Source organism: Gorilla gorilla, chromosome 20 (genome assembly GCF_029281585.2).
Source record: "Gorilla gorilla gorilla isolate KB3781 chromosome 20, NHGRI_mGorGor1-v2.1_pri, whole genome shotgun sequence".
NCBI lineage: Eukaryota > Metazoa > Chordata > Mammalia > Primates > Hominidae > Gorilla > Gorilla gorilla.
The window spans coordinates 44370275-44388817 of record NC_073244.2 but is presented as its reverse complement, the minus strand read 5'-3'; the positions used below and the strand labels follow the sequence as shown (position 1 = coordinate 44388817).

The 18543-nt window shown below is 42.9% G+C and overlaps 1 pseudogene; it reads left to right on the top strand.

Annotated features, from left to right (window-relative positions):
- Positions 1-1328: 1328 nt before the first annotated feature.
- On the top strand, positions 1329-2657 carry LOC101147349 (aldo-keto reductase family 1 member B1-like; annotated as a pseudogene).
- The last annotated feature ends 15886 nt before the right edge of the window (positions 2658-18543 follow it).

Genomic DNA, 18543 nt, shown 5'->3' with positions numbered 1-18543 from the left:
GGGTGACCCACACCTTCATGTCTGAGAAATCTGCATGCTCTATTACCATGTCCTTCTCAAGTCTTGGCTGCTGCACCTGTTGATTTACCATCAAACTCGGGCAGGGGATCATATCTGCAAAAGAAGTATAGGAAGAATAAATCAGAGGCTAATGAGATGGTTACCTACAAGAGGTATATGGGAACTGGGTAGAAACAGTGAGAGAGTTGCCGGATGATGGCTCAGATCTGTAATCCCAGCACTTTGGGAGGCCGAGGCAAGAGGATCACTTGATGCCAGGAGTTTGAGACCAGCCTGGCCAACATAGCAAGACCTTGTCTCTACAAAACGTATTTAAAAATTAGCTGGGCGCAGTGGTGCACCTGGAAGACACCATCTTAACCTAAGTGATCACAGTTCACATCACCAGCAATAAAACACGGAGACATCACGGACCCCCTGCTGCAATGCACCAAGAAGTGCACAGTCTCACTCCCATGTGGCATTCTTGCCAAATACACAGTCTCAATCCGATCATGAGGAAATATCATAGAAACTCTAGCTGAGGAACATTCTATGAAATAGCTGCCAGTACTGTTCAAAAATATCATGAAAAATGAAGAAAGGCTGAGAAACTGCTCTGTAGTGGAGGAGATGAAGGGGACATGACAACAATGTCCCATAGGCTGCTAGAATGGATTCTGGAACAGAAAGGACATCAGTGGGAAAACGAGAAAATAATCAGATTGGATCTGTAAGTCTGTTAATAGTATTATGTCAATGTTATTTTCCTTAATTTTTTATTTGTCCTTTTTTTTTTTTTGGTGGGTTTGGGTTTTTTGGTTTTGTTTGTTTGTTCGTTTGAGCCAGGGTCCTGCTCTGTTGCCCAGGCTGGAGTGCAGTGGGGCAATCGTGGCTCTCTGGGCTCAAGGGATCCTCTCACCTCCACCACCCAAGTAGCTGGGGCTACAGGCATGTGCCACCGCACCTGGCTAATTTTTAAACTTTTTGTAGAGACGGGGTTTTGCTATGTTGCCCAGGCTGGTCTCAAACTCCCAGGCTCAAACAGTCCTCCTGCCTTGGCCTTCCAAAGTGCTGGGATTACAGGTATGAGCCACTGCACCTGGCCAATGTTATTTTCCTACTTTTGATCGTTGTTCCGGTCAGATCAGCTTTTGCTGGGAGTGGGGAGTGGAAGTAGCCTTGTGCTGAAGAGACAGGCACCCCTCCCTCACCACCCTGTACTAGGCAGGGTTATACATAGCACTGGTTAGCATGGCAGAGAACAGGAGATAAGTCTTCCAAGGCACACAAGACAGTATGAAACAATTCCAGGGAGCGCAGCAGCCATGGCCAGCCACCTTGTGCTCAACAATAGCGCCAAGATGCCCATCCTGGGGCTGGGCACCTGGAAGTCCCCTCCAGGCCGGGTGACTGAGGCCGTGAAGGTGGCCATCAATGTCGGGTACTGCCACATTGACTGTGCCCACGTGTACTAGCTTGAGAATGAGGTGGGGGTGGCCATTCAGGAGAAGCTCGGGGAGCAGGTGGTAAAGCGTGAGGAGCTCTTCATCGTTAGTAAGCTGTGGTGCACATACCATGGGAAGGGCCTGGTGAAAGGAGCCTGCGAGAAGACCCTCAGCAGCCTGAAGCTGGACTACCTGGACCTCTACCTTATTCATTGGCCGACTGGCTTTAAGCCTGGGAAGGAATTTTTCCATTGAATGAGTTGGGTAATGTGGTTCCCAGTGACACCAACATTCTGGACACATGGGCAGCCATGGAAGAGCTGGTGGATGAATGGCTGATGAAAGCTATTGGCATCTCCAACTTCAACCACCTCCAGGTGGAGAGGCTCTTAAACAAACCTGGCTTAAAGTATAAGCCTGTGGTTAACCAGATTGAGTGCCACCCTTACCTCACTCAGGAGAAGTTAATCCAGTACTGCCAGTCCAAAGGCATCGTGGTGACCGCCTATAGCCCCGTCGGCACTCCCAGCAGGCCCTGGATCAACCCCGAGGACCCTTCCCTCCTGAGGGATCCCAGGATCAAGGCGATTGCAGCCAAGCACAATAAAACTACAGCCCAGGTCCTGATCCGGTTCCCCATGCAGAGGAACTTGGGTGTGATCCCCAAGTCTGTGACACCAGAACTCATTGCTGACAACTTTAAGGTTTTTGACTTTGAACTGAACAGCCAGGATATGACCGCCTTACTCAGCTACAACAGGAACTGGAGGGTCTGTGCCTTGGTGAGCTGTGCCTCCCACAAGGATTACCCCTTCCATGAAGAGTTTTGAAGCTGTGGATGCCTGCTCATCCCTAAGTGACCTATACCTGTGTTTCCTGTCTCATTTTTTTCCTTGCAAATATAGTATGGCCTGTGTCACTCAGCAGTGGGACAGCAACCTGTGGAGTGGCCAGCGAGGGCGTGTCTAGCTTGATGTTGGATCTGAAGAGCCCTGTCAATAGAGTAGAAGTCTCTTCCAGTTTGCTTTGCCCTCCTTTTTGCCCCACTGGGAAAAGTACAACCTGAATACCCTTTTCTGACCAAAGAGAAGCAAAATCTACCAGGTCAAAATAGTGCCACTAACGGTTGAGTTTTGGCTGCTTGGAACTGTAATCCTTTCAGCAAGACTTCTCTTTGCCTCAAATAAAAAGTGTTTTTGTGGAGAAAAAAAAAAAGGACTGATACAGTGAAATATATGTTAAAATATAAAATATTTGAACAAAAAGAGCTTCTTATTTCAAAAAGTGTGAACAACTTTATGATAGTAACAAAAGCTTCTATTTTAAAAAGCCCTTTGTATTTATAGAAAGCATATATTTGCATGTATTCTTTGTAATAGTGTATTTGAATGTTGTGGAATCAGAAACTTGCAAAAAATCCAAAATTCTAAATACTATGGAAAATCATCATAAAAAGTCAGACAGGTAAAAATATGATGTTCATGGATGTTCACAGGTGAACAGATAAAATATAGTATATACACACAATGGAATACTATGCAGCCTTAAAAAGGAAGGAAATCCCATCACTTGCCACAACCTGGATAAACGTTGAATAAAATAAGCCAGGCATAAAAGGACAAATACCAAATGATTTCAGTATAGGAGGTATTAACACAGTCAAATTCGTAGAGGCAGCAGAATGGTGGTTACCAGGGTCTGGGAGCAGGAGAGAAGTGGGGAATCATTTAGTGGGTACAGAGATTCAGTTCTGCAAGATGAAAACGTTCTGGAGTTCTGCTTCACAACAATGTAAATACACTTAACACTACTGAGCTGTATACTTAAAAATGGCTAAGATGGTACATTTTATGATATGTGTTTTTACCGCAATAAGATGAATGAATGAGTGAATAGCTTTAGTTAAAACAAAAGGTCACAGGTGATGCTGAGTTCTGTGGCTAATAGAGGAGCTATTCGTTCATTTCTGATAGCCATAATCCATCTTCTGTGCGATAGGCACTTTGCTGAATGTTGGAGTTAAATAATAATTAAGAAATGACCCCGTTTGTCAAAGTGTTTTCCATCTAGTTGGAGAGAGAGAGAAGTAAACAGTGTAAGGAATGTTCCACGTAGTGGGAATAAGTGCTGGGTGCCGGGAAAATACAAAGTAGGGGTGTTTCATGTGGCCTTGGGGTGGGGGAAGGAGTGGTGGGGTGGTCACTCGCGTCTTCTTGCTGGAGTACTGAAGGTGAGTAGGAGCCAGCCAGGCAAACGTGCGGAATGAAAGACCAGGTGAACGCATAGTGAGGAAGCCAGGGGCAGGGAAAGGCTTGGTGTGACCAGGATTTAGGATTGGAAAGGGCTCATGGGATTGAGAAGACTGGAGGCAGAGGCCTTGTCAGGGAGTTTGGATCTTGAGATCAATAAGAAGTCATGAAAGCTTTTAAGGAGGGGAATCATATATCCAAATTTGCATCTTAAAAGGATTATTCTGGCTTCTATGGTGAGAAACAGTTTAGAGGAGAGCAAGACTGGAGACAGGAATATTAGTAAAGATTTAACAGTAAGGAAGTGACCAGCGGTCCTTGCAGTAGGCTGAGAAATGAATGAGAGAAGAAACAATGAGTTAGACAACTTTTTCTAGAAGTGTAGCTTTGAACGAGAGGAGATAGCAAGATGGCTGCAGGAGAATCTGGAGCCTAAAGATGTGTGTGTGAACATGTGTGTGTTCGAGTGGGAGGGACAGGCATGTTTAAACACAGACAGGGAGGACAGAGCCGAGCTGTATCCTAAGGGTATGGGAGGAAACCAGATCTCACTCAATAGAGCTTACTTTAGCTTAGGAGGAAGAGAGAGGGCAGGACTCTACTCTTATTTTAATAATAGGGAAAGAAACAGATGGATCTAAGTGTAAGTTTTTAGGTTTGCCATTAGAAAGTTAAGGGGTTTCTATATCATGGGTTTTGCTCTGTAAAATAGAAGGAAGGTTCATCCTGGAGGAGGAAAAGGAGAGATGGTGATTTACAGAGAGAGTTAAGTGTGAAATGAGAGCTAAGAAGAATAGTAGAAAGAATGAGCTGACCCTGGGCCAGTCATGGTGGCTTATACCTGTAATCCCAGGATTTCGAGAGGCCGAGGCCAGCAGATCACTTGAGGTCAGGAGTTCGAGACCAGCCTGGCCAACTTGGTGAAACCCAGTCTCTACTAAAAATACAAAATTTATCCCAGTGTGGTGGCAGGCACCTGTAATCCCAGCTACTCGGGAGGCTGAGGCAGGAGAACCATTTGAACCCAGGAAACGGAGTTTGCAGTAAGCAGAGATCATGCCACTGCACTCCAGCCTGGGTGAAAAAGTGAGACTCCATCTAAAAAAAAAAAAAAGAGCTGACCCCGAAAAAGTGAGACTTCAGGGCAGCATGGGGCTGGAGATAGAATTCTGTCCAGTGTATTTGTGTGGTTGTTTCTAGGAACCCTACCATCAAAGATATTTCTTGGAATCTGACTTAGGAGCTTTGCCTGGCCTAGGCCAGTGCATCTAGATTTGAAAGGCTTGGGGAAAAAAACTATGAAGAGACACTGTTCTAGCACAACTCTAAATATAGTAGTAAGTTATATTTATTAAAAGAATGTGATATTGGCCCAAGAGTTGGCAAATAAACCAGTGGAACAGAACAGACAGCCCCAAAGCACAGACAGTTACATGTGGGAATGTACAGGATAAAAATTTGGCCCTCTAAGTTACTGGGGGAAGAAAGGCTTAGTCAATAAATGGTAAAGTGACAATTTGCTGTTGTTAGACACCTACCATGCATTGTGCATGAAAATAAGTTCTGAATGAAAATTAAGATCTAAGTATTTAAAAAGCCCTTTTTGTATCATTAGAGGGAAATATTTTTATAAACTTGGGTTAGAGAAAGTTCTAGTAATTATCTCATGAGACCTAGGATCCAAAGAAGAACAAGCAACATATTTGACCACCTAAAATTAAAAAGTAGGCCGGGCACGGTGGCTCCTGCCTGTAATCCCAGCACTTTGGGAGGCCAAGGCAGGCAGATCACTTGAGCCCAGGAGTTCAAGAACAGCCTGGCCAAAATAGTAAAACCCTGTCTATACAAAAAATACAAAAATTGGCCAGGGATAGTGGCGTGTGCCTGTAGTCCCCACTACTCAGGAGGCTGGGGTGGGAGGCTAACCTGACCCTGGGGAGGTCGAGGCTGTAGTGAGTGGTAATCACACCAATGAATTCCAGCCTGAGTGACAGAGTGAGACCCAGTCTCAAAAAAATAAAATAAAAATAATAAGTAAATAAACTCTGTGTGACCAAAAAAAAAAAAGAGTTTTTTTTCTTTTTTATTACACTCTACAGCTATTAAGAAAAAAGTAGAGGTTTAAGTTAAAGGGTTAAAGAATAAACTACCAAATGGGAGAAAACATTTGTAACATGTATAACACGTACGGGGTTACTATTAATATATGAGCTTCTATACATCAAGTCTACCACTCTGCATTTGTCTCCTTAATTATAAATTAAGTGGCCATATATGTGTGGATTTATTTCTAGACTCTCTGTTTTGTTACAATGGTCTGTCTACACTAGTGCTAATATCACAGTCTTTTATGATAGCATAATAATATGCTATGGTAAACATAGTAATAAGGTTTGACATCTGGTAGTATAAATCCTCCGAATTCATTCTTCAAAATAAAAAGGGAAAAAATTTGTGATAATGTGTTTTCTCAAATGCGATGGGTAGAAACTCAGATATTTGTTATGCCATTAATATTTAACTCCTATTTTATGAATGTTAATTTATACCTGCTCAATATTTAATAATACCATAATAGAAAACTATACACCTACTAACATCAACAAAATTTTTTAAATGAAAGTTAGAAACCTGAAGAAAAAAATGTACAAAACACATTTTTAGTGGGATACCTTAATATACCTCTCATTCTTTGACAGGCCAGGGAGAAAAATACTTAAAAATACATGAAATTGAGGGAGACCAGATGGTGAAATAGCAGAAAAACCTTCAAAGCAGCTATTATAAACATCCTTAAAGAACTAAAGGAAACCATGCTTAAAGAACTAAAAGAAAGGATGATAACAACATATCATCAAACAGAGAACATCAAGAAAAAGACAAAGGTATTTAAACAGAAACCCATAGAAATTCTAGAATTGAAAAGCAAAATTAAAAAAAATTAAAACTTCACTAGAGAGATTCAACAGCAGGTTTGAGCTGGCAGGAGCAAATCAGTGAAATTGAGGCTAGATCAATATAGATTATCCAATCATAAGTACAGAGAGTTAAAAAAAATGAAGAGGAGAAAGAAAAATTATCAAAGCCTCAGGAAGATGTGAGATGCCATTATATGCACCAAAATACACACAGAAGAATTAGCAGGTAAAGAGGAAAGGCAGAAGCATCAATGTACTCAAAGAAACAAAGGTTGAAACTTCTCATATTTGATGAAAAACATTAATCTACACAGCCAAGAAGCTCAACAAATTCCAAGTATGCCAAACAAAGAGATCCACATCCAGATATATTACCGTAAAGATGCTGCAAGACAAAGAAAAATCTTAGAAGCAACAGGAGCAAACAACGTGTCACATGTAAAGAGTTCCCAGTAAGATTAACAGCAGTCTTTTCATCAGAAACAATGGAAGCCAAAGGCAGTGGGTTGATACAGTCAAAGTGCTGAAAATAAAATTTCATCTAGCAAGCATCTTATACCCAGCAAAATTCTCTCTTAAAAACGAAGGCAAGATAAAGATATTGCCAGATAAACAAAACCTGAATTTGTTGATAGCACACCTGCTTGACAAGAAGTGTTCAGGCAGAAAGCAAGTGACTCCAGACAGTAATGTGAACATGCACACACACACAACATACACAAACACACAATACACACATACAAAGAACATTGGTAAAGGAAATTATGTAGAAATTACAAAAGACAGTATATAATTGTATATTTCTTCTCTCTTTTTTTTGAGACACGGTCTAACCCTGTCACCTAAGCAGAAGTGTGGTGGTGCAAACACAGCTCACTGCAGCCTCAACCTCCTGGGCTCAAGCAATCCTCCCACCTCACCCTTCCAAATAGCTGGGACCACAGATGCGCACCACCACACCTGGCTAATTTTTAAAAAAAAATTTTGTAGAGGCCGGGTGCGGTGGCTCACACCTGTAATCCCAGCACTCTGGGAGGCCAAGGTGGGTGGATCAAGAGATCCAGACCATCCTGGTTAATACGGTGAAACCAGTCTCTTCTAAAAATACAAAAAATGAGCCAGGCGTGGTGGCAGGCGCCTATAGTCCCAGCTACTTGGGAGGCTGTGGTAGGAGAATGGCGTGAACCTGAGAGGCGGAGCTTGCAGTGAGCCAAGATCACGCCACTGCACTCCAGCCTGGGTGACAGAGCGAGACTCCATCTCAAAAAAAAAAAAATTTCTAGAGATGGGGTCTCACCATGTTGCCCAGGCTGGTCTCAAATTCTTGACCTCAAGTGAACCTCTTGCCTTAGCCTCCCAAAGTGCAGGGATTACCGGTTTGAGCCACCATGTCTGACCTTCTTCTCCTTTCTTATTTTAACTGATTTATAAAGTAATTTCATAGAACAATGTGTATATAATTGTGTTGTTGGGGCTATAATCTACTGAAATACAGTGTACTTGACACTGATGCTACATGGAAGGTGAGAGCAAAGCTATACTGGGAAAAGGAAAGGATATGAGATGGTAGCTGAAACTATAGCAATAAACAAAGACAACCGGAATGGGTAAATTAAAAGGTAATGGCCGGGCATGGTGGCTCACACTGTAATCCCATTACTTTGGGAGGCCGAGGCGGGTGGATCACCTGAGGTCAGGTGTTCGAGATCAGCCTGGCCAACAAGGTGAAACCCCACCTTTACTAAAAACACAAAAATTAGCCAGGCGAGGTGGTGGGTGCCTGTAATCCCAGCTACTTGGGAGGCTGAGGCATGAGAATCTCTTGAATCCAAGAGGCAGAGGTTGCAGTGAGCCGAGATCTCACCAATGCACTGCAGCCTGGGCGTCAAGAGCAAAACTCCATCTCAATAAATAAATAAATAAATAAATAAATAAATTTTAAAACTCTATAGATATACTTTTTTTTTTTTGAGACAGGGTCTTGCTCTGTCACCAGACAGGAGTGCAGTGGTACGATCACAGCTCAGTGCAGCCTTGACCTCCTGGGCTCAAGCAGTCCTCCCACCTCAGCCTCCTAAGTAGCTGGGACTATAGACGTACGTGCCACCACACCTGGCTAATTTTCATATTTTTCATAGAGACAGGGTTTCACTATGTTGCCCAGGCTGATCTCCAACTCCTGGACTCAAGCCATCCACTCTCCTTGGCCTCCCAAAGTGCTGGGATTACAGGCATGTGCCACTGTGCCCAACTGTGTAGATATACTTTTTCTCCTTTCTTCTCTCAGTTTCTTTAAGACTTCAGACTACATAATGCATTAATAATACCAAAGAATTGTTGGGTTTTTAACATATAGAAACATAATATGTATAATAGTATGTATAACATATTAGCATAAACACAATAATAATCCAGGAATACTATTAAAAATGCATAAATACTATTATACTATAATGCATAATAATAGCATTAGAAGGGAGTATAATGGAGCTATTCAGGATTCTATATTTCACTGGAACTAAGTCGTTATAAATATGCACAGATTTTGGTAAGTTAGGCTAAATTAAATTACAATATAGTGATTGCTACATAACTCTGTGAATGTACCAAAAAACATTGAACTGCATACCTTAAATCATTGAATTGTATATAAATTATATCTTAATAAGTCTGTTTTTTAAAATAGACAAGGAAGATCTGAATAACAACATACAACATGATTTAATAGAGAAAATACATTAATGCTGTATAGGTCAAATAATATACATTCTTTTTAAGTATCGATAGAACATTCACACACAAAAGAATTTTACCTTAAGCAATAAAGAAAAGTTAATATATTCCAAAAAAGTAGGACTTTCATTGTCCAAATTGCAATAAAAAGGATCTTTAAAATAATCAAATAACTTGCCAATCAAAAGAGAAATCATCTTTTAAAAATCTTTTGGAGGTCGGACACAGTGGCTTATGTCTGTAACCCCAGAACTTTGGGAGGCTGAGGCAGGTGGATCACCTGAGGTCAGGAGCTCGAGACCAGCCTGGCCAACATGGTGAAACCCCGTCTCTACTAAAAATACAAAAATTAGCCCAGCGTGGTGGCATGTGCCTGTAATCTCAGCTACTCAGCAGGCTGAGGCAGGATAATCTGGGAGGCAGAGCCGAGACCATGCCATTGCACTCCAGCCTGGGCAATAAAAGCAAAACTCCATCTAAAAAAGAAAAGTATTCGGGGTATAATAAATCTTTCAGATACAATATGGCAATTTCAATTATGTTTAGAAAAGAATGATGAGGGCCGGTCACAGTGGCTCATACCTATAATCCCAGAACTTTGGGAGGCCAAGGTGAGTGGATGGCTTGAGCCCAGGAGGTGAAGATCGGCCTGGGCAACATAGCAAGACCCCATCTGTATAAAAAAATAAAAAATAAAAAAGAGAAAAGAATGATGTGAACAGGCTGGGTGCGGTGGCTCATGCCTGTAATCCCAGCACTTTGGGAGGCCGAGGCAGGCAGTTCACGAGGTCAAAAGATTGAGACCATCCTGGCTAATACGGTGAAACCCTGTCTATACTAAAAATACAAAAAAATTAGCCGGGTGTGGTGGTGGGCACCTGTAGTCCCAGCTACTCGGGAGGCTGAGGCAGAAGAATGGCATGAACCCGGGAGGCGGAGCTTGCAGTTAGCTGAGACTGCGCCTCTGCACTCCAGCCTGGGTGACAGAGCAAGACTCCATCTCAAAAAAAAAAAAAAAAAAAAAAGTGATGTGAACAGTATATATTACAATTTGAGGTTATAGTCAAAGCTTTATTTATACCTGACCCAACAGGGGAGTCATTTTGCCTATCATGTGGCCATTTTGAGGGCTCAGTGTCTTCCTAGCAATGGAGTGGGATGCAAGACACATTAAGATACGTCTACCATAAGTGAAATTGCAGAAGAAGCCAGATTATACACAGCCTGTGAAAGCCATATTGATTGCTTGTATCAGGAGCAAAGCCATTGACAGGTGAATGAGACAAGATTCAGACAGGTTAACAACTGTAGAAGAGAAATCGGTGGATACAGGATACTGACATGAAAGAGAATGAGTTTAATAGCAGAGGATTTGGATGCTCTTCGGAAAATTAATAAAGTGGCTGTCTTTGTGATTACACTGTGACAGTCCAACGGGAAATCCATAGAATATCATCACATGCCTTCATCACGTGCCTTCATCAGAGCTTTCCCCCATCAACACTTGACTCATTCGTCATTGATTTTTAAGAACAATGCATAATTGCATCTATAACCTAGTTTTCTGAAATATAAAATAAAACTGACTTTTTGTAATGCTTGTTTAATTCTCAAGGCAAAGCTCCAATCATATCTTCTTTCACTGTATATGCAATATGGGTTCCTGTTTTAAGTGGATTCACTCCAATTCCTTTTTTGTTATCGCCATTCTATCTGTCCTAGGATAATGAGGACCTTTGGCAAATGAACTTTTCATCAGCAATTGGTTTCGTCACATGAATTTCTGTATCTGATTCCTGAAAAGGTGAAGGCGAAAAGTCGAGGGCCTTTCGGAACAAGTTGGGCAACTGAGATACGGAGTTAGTGGCGGCCCTGCTCCCTGCCCATCCTCAGAAAGGTGAGGTGCTGCCAGAGGTTTCAGAGTAGGGGGCACACACAGAGTAGGGGGCACACACTGGCAACTTCAGTTTAAAGCCATTTGTAGCCAAGTCATAGCCCCTGTTGGCAGTATTATACTTGCTCTCAGGCATTCGGGTCCAAATACCACTTCTCCCAGATTCAACAACAATGATCAAGTAGAACTCAGTTTTTTGGCCTGCTATGTCCACCTTCTTCTTTTTCTTTTTTCTTTTTCTTTTTTTTTTTAAGTCCAGGTCTCGCTTTGCTGCCCAGGCTGGAATGCAGTGGCGTGATCTCAGCTCACTGCAGCCTTGACATCCTGGGCTCAAGTGATCCTCCCACCTCTCAGCCTCCCGAGTAGCTGTGACTACAGGTGTGCACCACCACACCCAGCTAATTTTTGTATTTTTTTGTAGAGACAGGGTCTCACTATGTTGCCCAGGCTGGCCTTGGACTCCTGGGCTCAAGCGATCTGTCCCCCTGGGCCTCCCAAAGTGCTGGGATTACAGGCGTGAGCCCCCACCTCCCTCCCCAGTCTGGCCAGTGTGTCCAGCTTTTCTGTCCATTCACCTTCCTTCAGCTGCTCACCCCTCTCGTCCCTCACACAGGGCGTCGTCCTCTGAAAAAAACAGATTCTCTTGACTACAACTGATCCCTGTGGGAAATGGTGTTGGAAGATTCAGCACTGGTCACCGTATGCCTCACGGGGATGGCTTCTTGCCTTTTAGAAACCACTTGAGTCACACAGGAACGTCATCACTGAGCCGCCCACCAGTATCGGCATCCAAGGTTTGGACTGACAAACAGTTGTTTCCTTGGAGCCGTGAATTCCAAACTCCTCTGCCAAAGAAAAGATGCAGTTGACGGTGTGTGGGCATGTTGTGACCTGCTCAAACACTTATTTTTGTATTTGTACCGTAGACCTACAAACCATTACTCAACTGTGACTCTGATAAGACATATGGCAGCTTTAAAAAACTGGCGTAATATGTCTTCTTCTGGAGTCAATAGAAAGAATTTGGCTTTCAGCAATGACGGAGGTGTGGCTGCTCCATTCTCTCCTTTGCCTTACTACAGATGACCTCTGCAGCTTTTCCAATAGAGGTTTCAAAGTCAAGTATTTTTTCTCTTATCCTATTTTTATTTATGTATTTAGAGTCTAGGTCTTGATCTATTGCCCAGCTGGAGTGCAGTGCCACGATCACGGCTCACTGCAGCCTCAAACTCCTGGGCTCAAGTGATCTTCCCACCTCCGCTTCCCAAGTAGCTGAGACTACAGGTGCAAATCACCATGCCTGGCTAAGTTTTTAAAAATTTTTTTGTAGACACAGGATCTTGCTGTGTTGCCCAGGCTAGTCTTGAACTCCAAGTCTCAAGGATCTCCCCACCTCAACCTTCCAAAGTGTTGGGACTACAAGCATGCACCATTACGCCCAACTAAGTTATTTTAATTTTTTGAAGATAGGGTCTTGCTATGTTGCCCAGGCTGGTCTCGAGCTCCCACCCACAAGTGATCCTCCTGCCCAGCTCTTATCCTCTTTCGAAATTTACCAATGCATGGTAAACTAAAAACAACAGTTTTTTTTTTTTAACTCAAATGCAAGTTTGAGTCAAACTATGTGCTTATTTTTAGAGCATACCGTAGTGCAGTAAATCAACTCCAGTGAACTCTGGTTGGCATGGGTATGTCTCTCCAATGGTCAAAGGTTACCTGCCTTCAGTTTCCTATTGATCCTAAACCAAAACAGACCCCTATCCAGCCTCATGAAGTTTGCTCGCCACTGATTTTTCGGAGCCACATCATTCCCTGGGATCTTTCCACCCTGGCTTTTCCCAGCTGTGGGATTTCTAATCTAATTTATGGTATAAAAATATTAATGTGATTGGTTAACCCAGCCTGTGTGTTTTTTGCTTCAAGGTACCACCTCAGGATTTTAAATCTCTTGCATCAGATATTGAATATTTAATGCACGACTAAATTGTTGAGTCACAAACAAACAAAACTTGATTTCCCTGCAGAGGTGCACCTTGAGTTCCTATAACGCATCCTGTACATGTATCTGTCATGGCCCCAGAGGGTGGGTACAGTTATCCCAGTGTGGGAGAATCTCAGATGATTAGCTGTAACCTCAGTGTTTTGAAGGTGTGACTTTTGTGGGCGCAGCCAGATAATTAATTAGATTTGAACAGCCCGTGTGCCCAACTTCTGTCCTTGAAAATAATTGAAGCCCTTCCAAAAACCAAAAAAGGATTATTTATGTCCTTTAGAACTTTAATCAAAAAACTTTAAAAAATGTTTCAATAATTCTTAAAATGTCAATAATTGCCCTAGTTCTCCGTGCATAAAGGGATTTATTAAGACTTACTTTCCCATGACGACTTGAAATGGAAAAGTCCAAGCTGAAAAAGAAGAACTGGAATAATTGGCTTTGATGAACTGAAGTTACTGCTCCCCATTGGAACTGTGGGTGCAGAGAGTTTAGGGCAGTGGATGGACTCTGAAAATACAGTCAGCGAATTAATACATCATACTGTGGAAGCAACGAGCAGTCCTGGAGCTGGACAGCATTGTCCAGTAACTGGGTCATCCGAGGCTTAATTCTCTCATGGTTTCAGCACCAGGCACAGTGCTGCGGTTTTGCAGATAAGATCATGTGCTCTGGGCCAAAATACAGGAAAGCCTCTCCCTGCATCAATCCACAGATCAAACCCAGCAGGGAGCCCAGGGCCTTGATGCCCAGCTCCTGATGCCTCAGCCAGAACCCCAGCCCAACCCAGAAAGCCTGAGCTCTCCCGTGGCAAATTGATGGGCTCTCTCTCTTGTCCTGGTGTGTGATTCCCTAGCTTCGGAAGAATGAAGAAAACACTGAAAGTTCCCAGCGTTTTATTATGATAACTATTTTTGGAGACAGGGTCTTGCTCTGTCGGCCAGGCTGGAGTGCAGTGGTGCAATGGTAGCTCACTGTAACCTTGAACCCCTGGGTTTCACCGATCCTCTCACCTCATGCCTGACTAATTTTTAAAGTTGTATTTATTTTCTTTTCATAGAGACAGCGCCTCACTATATTGCCCAGGCTGATGAAATTTCCCAGCTTTGATAAGTAAGAATCAGGCAGCCTTCATCAGCCTGTGGAGAAAGCATCAGAGTAGGTAAAGAAAAACTCCTTAAAAGCAGATTTCACCTTCTGATTCTGTGATTGTCCCCAGAACGTCTTTTCATGACCTATATCCATCCATGTTGAATTTCGGATAAAGGGTAAAGGAAAAAGCTTACTTTTCCAGTACAGGCTGGACAACAGGTTTAAGATTGTATTCATTCAAAAGGAGGTGATTGGGAAGCTATCGTGGGCTCACACGTTTGGTGGGAGCTGGAAGACAATCCTGTTCTCAGGGAACTTGGTCACCGCCTCATCTTAGGAACAGCCAGTTGGAGATACAGCCAGATATCTTCCGTTATGGCCTCTTCCCGCCATGGCCATCACCGCCTACCGATGCCCCGCCATCCTTGTGAGCAGATGCTCCGCCATCTTTAAGATCCAAGGTCTTCTGGGCAGTGGACTGGACCTGAAATTGGCTGAGTATGGATCACAGGCCCCGGTCCCCAGCATCCCAGAGAAGGAGGATTGGCCTCTCCAGCTTCCACAGAGGCCAGGGGGGCAGCGGGGGACAGTGGGAGACATGGATCTGAAGTTACCTCTCTGCCAAGACCACATGGTACGGCACAGGTCACTGCTCCTGAAGACTGAGGTGCCCCTGCAAGGGGATGCAGCAGCCAGGCAGCCAGACCCAACAATGGCCCCTGCCTGGCTGGGAAGGCCAAGGGACACCATGATTAGGCTTCAAGAGCCCAGCCCATGAGGATCCCTCCCTCTTCCGAACTCCCCAGGCATCTACAATGGCTCTCACTCAGCTGTCACATCCCAAAATGTGCCCAGGGTTCCCGAGTACCTCCCAGCGAGATGCCAAGCTTCCTACAGTGATCTCCAAGAAAGGCTGCACGGTGCCAGGAACATAACAATTACTCAAAACATGTGTGTTGACTGCGAATATGAAACCAATGACACATGTGAAATTGCATTGCACTGTGCTCTGGAAAACCCAGAACGCTGTTTGGGGAGAAATCCGGGAGTGGAGCGAACCCACGTCCTCATCTGAGATCCGTGTGACCTTGGCCGGTTTCCTCTTTCTGGGTCCCAACTTTTTCATCTGAGGATGGTAATATTTACGTTGAAGTGTTGTTGGCAAAATTGGAGATAATTTAGGCAAAAATGCCTGGCACATACCAAGCGTTTAATACACAGTTTAATAATTATAATCAGATGTGGACTTTTTCATATGATCTTCCTCTATCAGACACTTCATGCCATGATTAAAGACAAATGTGTCTTTAAGTTCTTTAGAGAAACTGATTAACCCCAAATTTGCTTTATATCATAGGCTATGTAAATATTGCAGACATAATTTTTTAATGTCCAGGATTTGTATAACTTCATATTAGAAAACTATTATTTCTTAATAACTTGTTTTAAATGATATTATGGAAAAAGATAGCACAACTTGACCCTCTGTCTGGAAAATCTGTTTTATCCTTTTGGATAACAGCAAAGACTTTGTTTTTTCTTTAGAGGTGGGGTCTTGCTCTGTTGCCCAGGCTGCTGGAGAGCAGTTGTGCAATCACAGCTCTTCTGGGTCTCAGAGATCCTCCCACCTCAGCCTCCTGAGTAACTGGTATTACAAGCAGGTGTCACCATGCCCAGCTAATTTTTTAAAAATTATTTTGTAGAGACAGGATAAGTCTTTTTAATCAAGGTTTTTAGTTTGATTTGAGGTAAAAAGATTAAAAGCCTTGGTACTTGGTTAATTAAGGTACTGATTTTTTAAACTGCCAACAAGTATCTATTGAGTGCTCACTGTATGCAAGGCACAGTCCTAAGCATTTAGTATGAACCAGGGGCTAAAAGAGAGGAAACTCCCTGCCTTCCTGGGGTCCCATTCTAGCAGGGGAAACAGACCACAAACAATAGAAAACAGAGGTAAGCTGGACATCGTGTTATTTTTATTTTTTTGCGTTAATTAACATATAATAATTGCACATATGTACGAGGAACAGTGTGATATTTCAGTACATGTATGCACTGTACAATAATCAAATTAGGATATTTAGCATATTTGTCACCTCATATATTTATCATTTCTTTGTGGTGACAGCATTCAAAATTCTCTTTTCTAGCTATTTTGAAATATGCAATACAATGTTGCTAAACAAACGTAGTCATCCTACTGTGCAATGGATCACCAATAGATAGGAGAACTTATTCCTCCTATTTAACTGTAACTTCGTATCAGTCTCTTCCTATCTCCCCCACCCCCTGCCCCCTGCTTCTCTGATAATCACTATTCTACTCTCTACTTCTATGAGATCAGCGCTTTTTTTGAGACAGAGTCTAGCTCTGTTGCCCAGGCTGGAGTGCAGTGGTGTGATCTCAGCTCACTGCAACCTCCACCTCCCAGATTGAAGCAATTCTCCTGCCTCAGCCTCCTGAGCAGCTGGGACTATGGGCACACTCCACTGCAGCTGGCTAATTTTTGTATTTTTTGTAGACACGGGTTTCACCATGTTGTCCTGGCTGGTCTCAAACTCCTGTGCTCAGGTAATATGCCTGCCTTGGCCTCCCAAAATGCTGGGATTACAGGCATGAGCCAGAGCGCCCGGCCACATCAACTTTTTTTAGGCTCCACATATGAGTAAGGTCACATAGACTTTGTCTTTCTGTGCCTGGCTTATTTCATTTAACATAAGGTCCTCAAAGTTCATCCATGTTGCTGCAAATGACAAGATTTCATTCTTTTTTAAGGCTGAATAGTATTCCACTGTGTATATATACCACATTTTCTTCATCCATCTTTTGATGGACACTTAGGTTGATTCCATATCTCGGCCATTGTGAATAATGCTGTAATAAACATAAGAGTACAGAAATCTCTTTGACATACCGATTTCATTTCCTTTGGATCTGTACCCTCTGGTGGGATTGTTGGATCTTATGGTAGTGCTATTTTTAATTTATTGAGGAACCTCCATGCTGTTTTCTATTATTTCTGACTAATTTACACTCCCACTAGCAGTGCATGCTGTATTAAAAGGCGGTAAGTATCGTGGGGGTGGAAAGCGGAGGAGGCTAAAGAGGAACAGGCGTGGGATAAAGTACATTTTAAATAGCATGGCCGAGGCCACAGTGAGAAGGCCATGTGGAACCAAAGACTTACACAGTCCCATCAATAGGATCAAAGCCCCCAAAATGGGCCACGAGATTGGACTATCTAGAATGGCTTTCTAGAGATGTCGTATTACTCTGAAAACTGCCAAATTCACTTTTTCTCCTACCACCTGCTATCATAGGTATAATCACCGTCACTCCCTTGGGAAATGTCTCCTCCCCTCCTCTCCACCTTCTCTTCAAGGATTATATATAGGATTTGTGCTCACAGAGGCAGCTAGACTCCTACAAAGGAAAATGTTAAGTTCCTTTCTCTTGACAAGAGATGTGTTCCTGCGGGGAGAATTTTACTGTAACTGAAATTTAAGTAAAACTCACCGAAATGACATGCTTAGTGAATTATCTTTTAGAAGGGGCCTCTCAATCCAAAACACGTGCAAACAAGAGCCAGTGGGATCCACCCGAGAGTAGAATGTGTTCTCCTGTGCATGGATTTAGTAACAGCCACACTTATTTCCAAAAACTCACATGAGATCTGCCAGGAGTTTGCTCTCCTTAGAGGGAAGGGAAAAAGAGGCACCGGCATATGAGGAAAACCTCACCTTCGATTACTGGGATATTCATCAAGTCAAGATTGTCATTAAAACACACACATACACACACACACACACACACACACACAAAAACTGTTTTTGATACAGAATTCTCCCAGAATCACATGAGGTACACAGATGCCAAATCTTGTTAAGAGTTGCAAGGGTGAATCTCCAGTGAGCTCAGTTTCTTTTCTTTCTTTTCTTTTTTTCTCATTTTTCATCCAAGGCTGCATCTCTGAGCGCTCAGCTCTGCCCCGTGGGAGAAGGAAGAGGAGTTGTTGGCGTTGCCTTTGATTATGGGTTTCCATGGTATCCGGGAAGAGAGAGGAGAAGGGAGGGGCTTGGGAATGGCAACTGTAGACTCGGCCAGCTCTGGGACACCTCATACCGAAATTCTCCTAAAAAATCAGCTGGGAATAAGAAAACCATATCCTTAAGAAGAATCCATGGTGTAAATTAGTTTTGGATTCCTAAGGGATCAA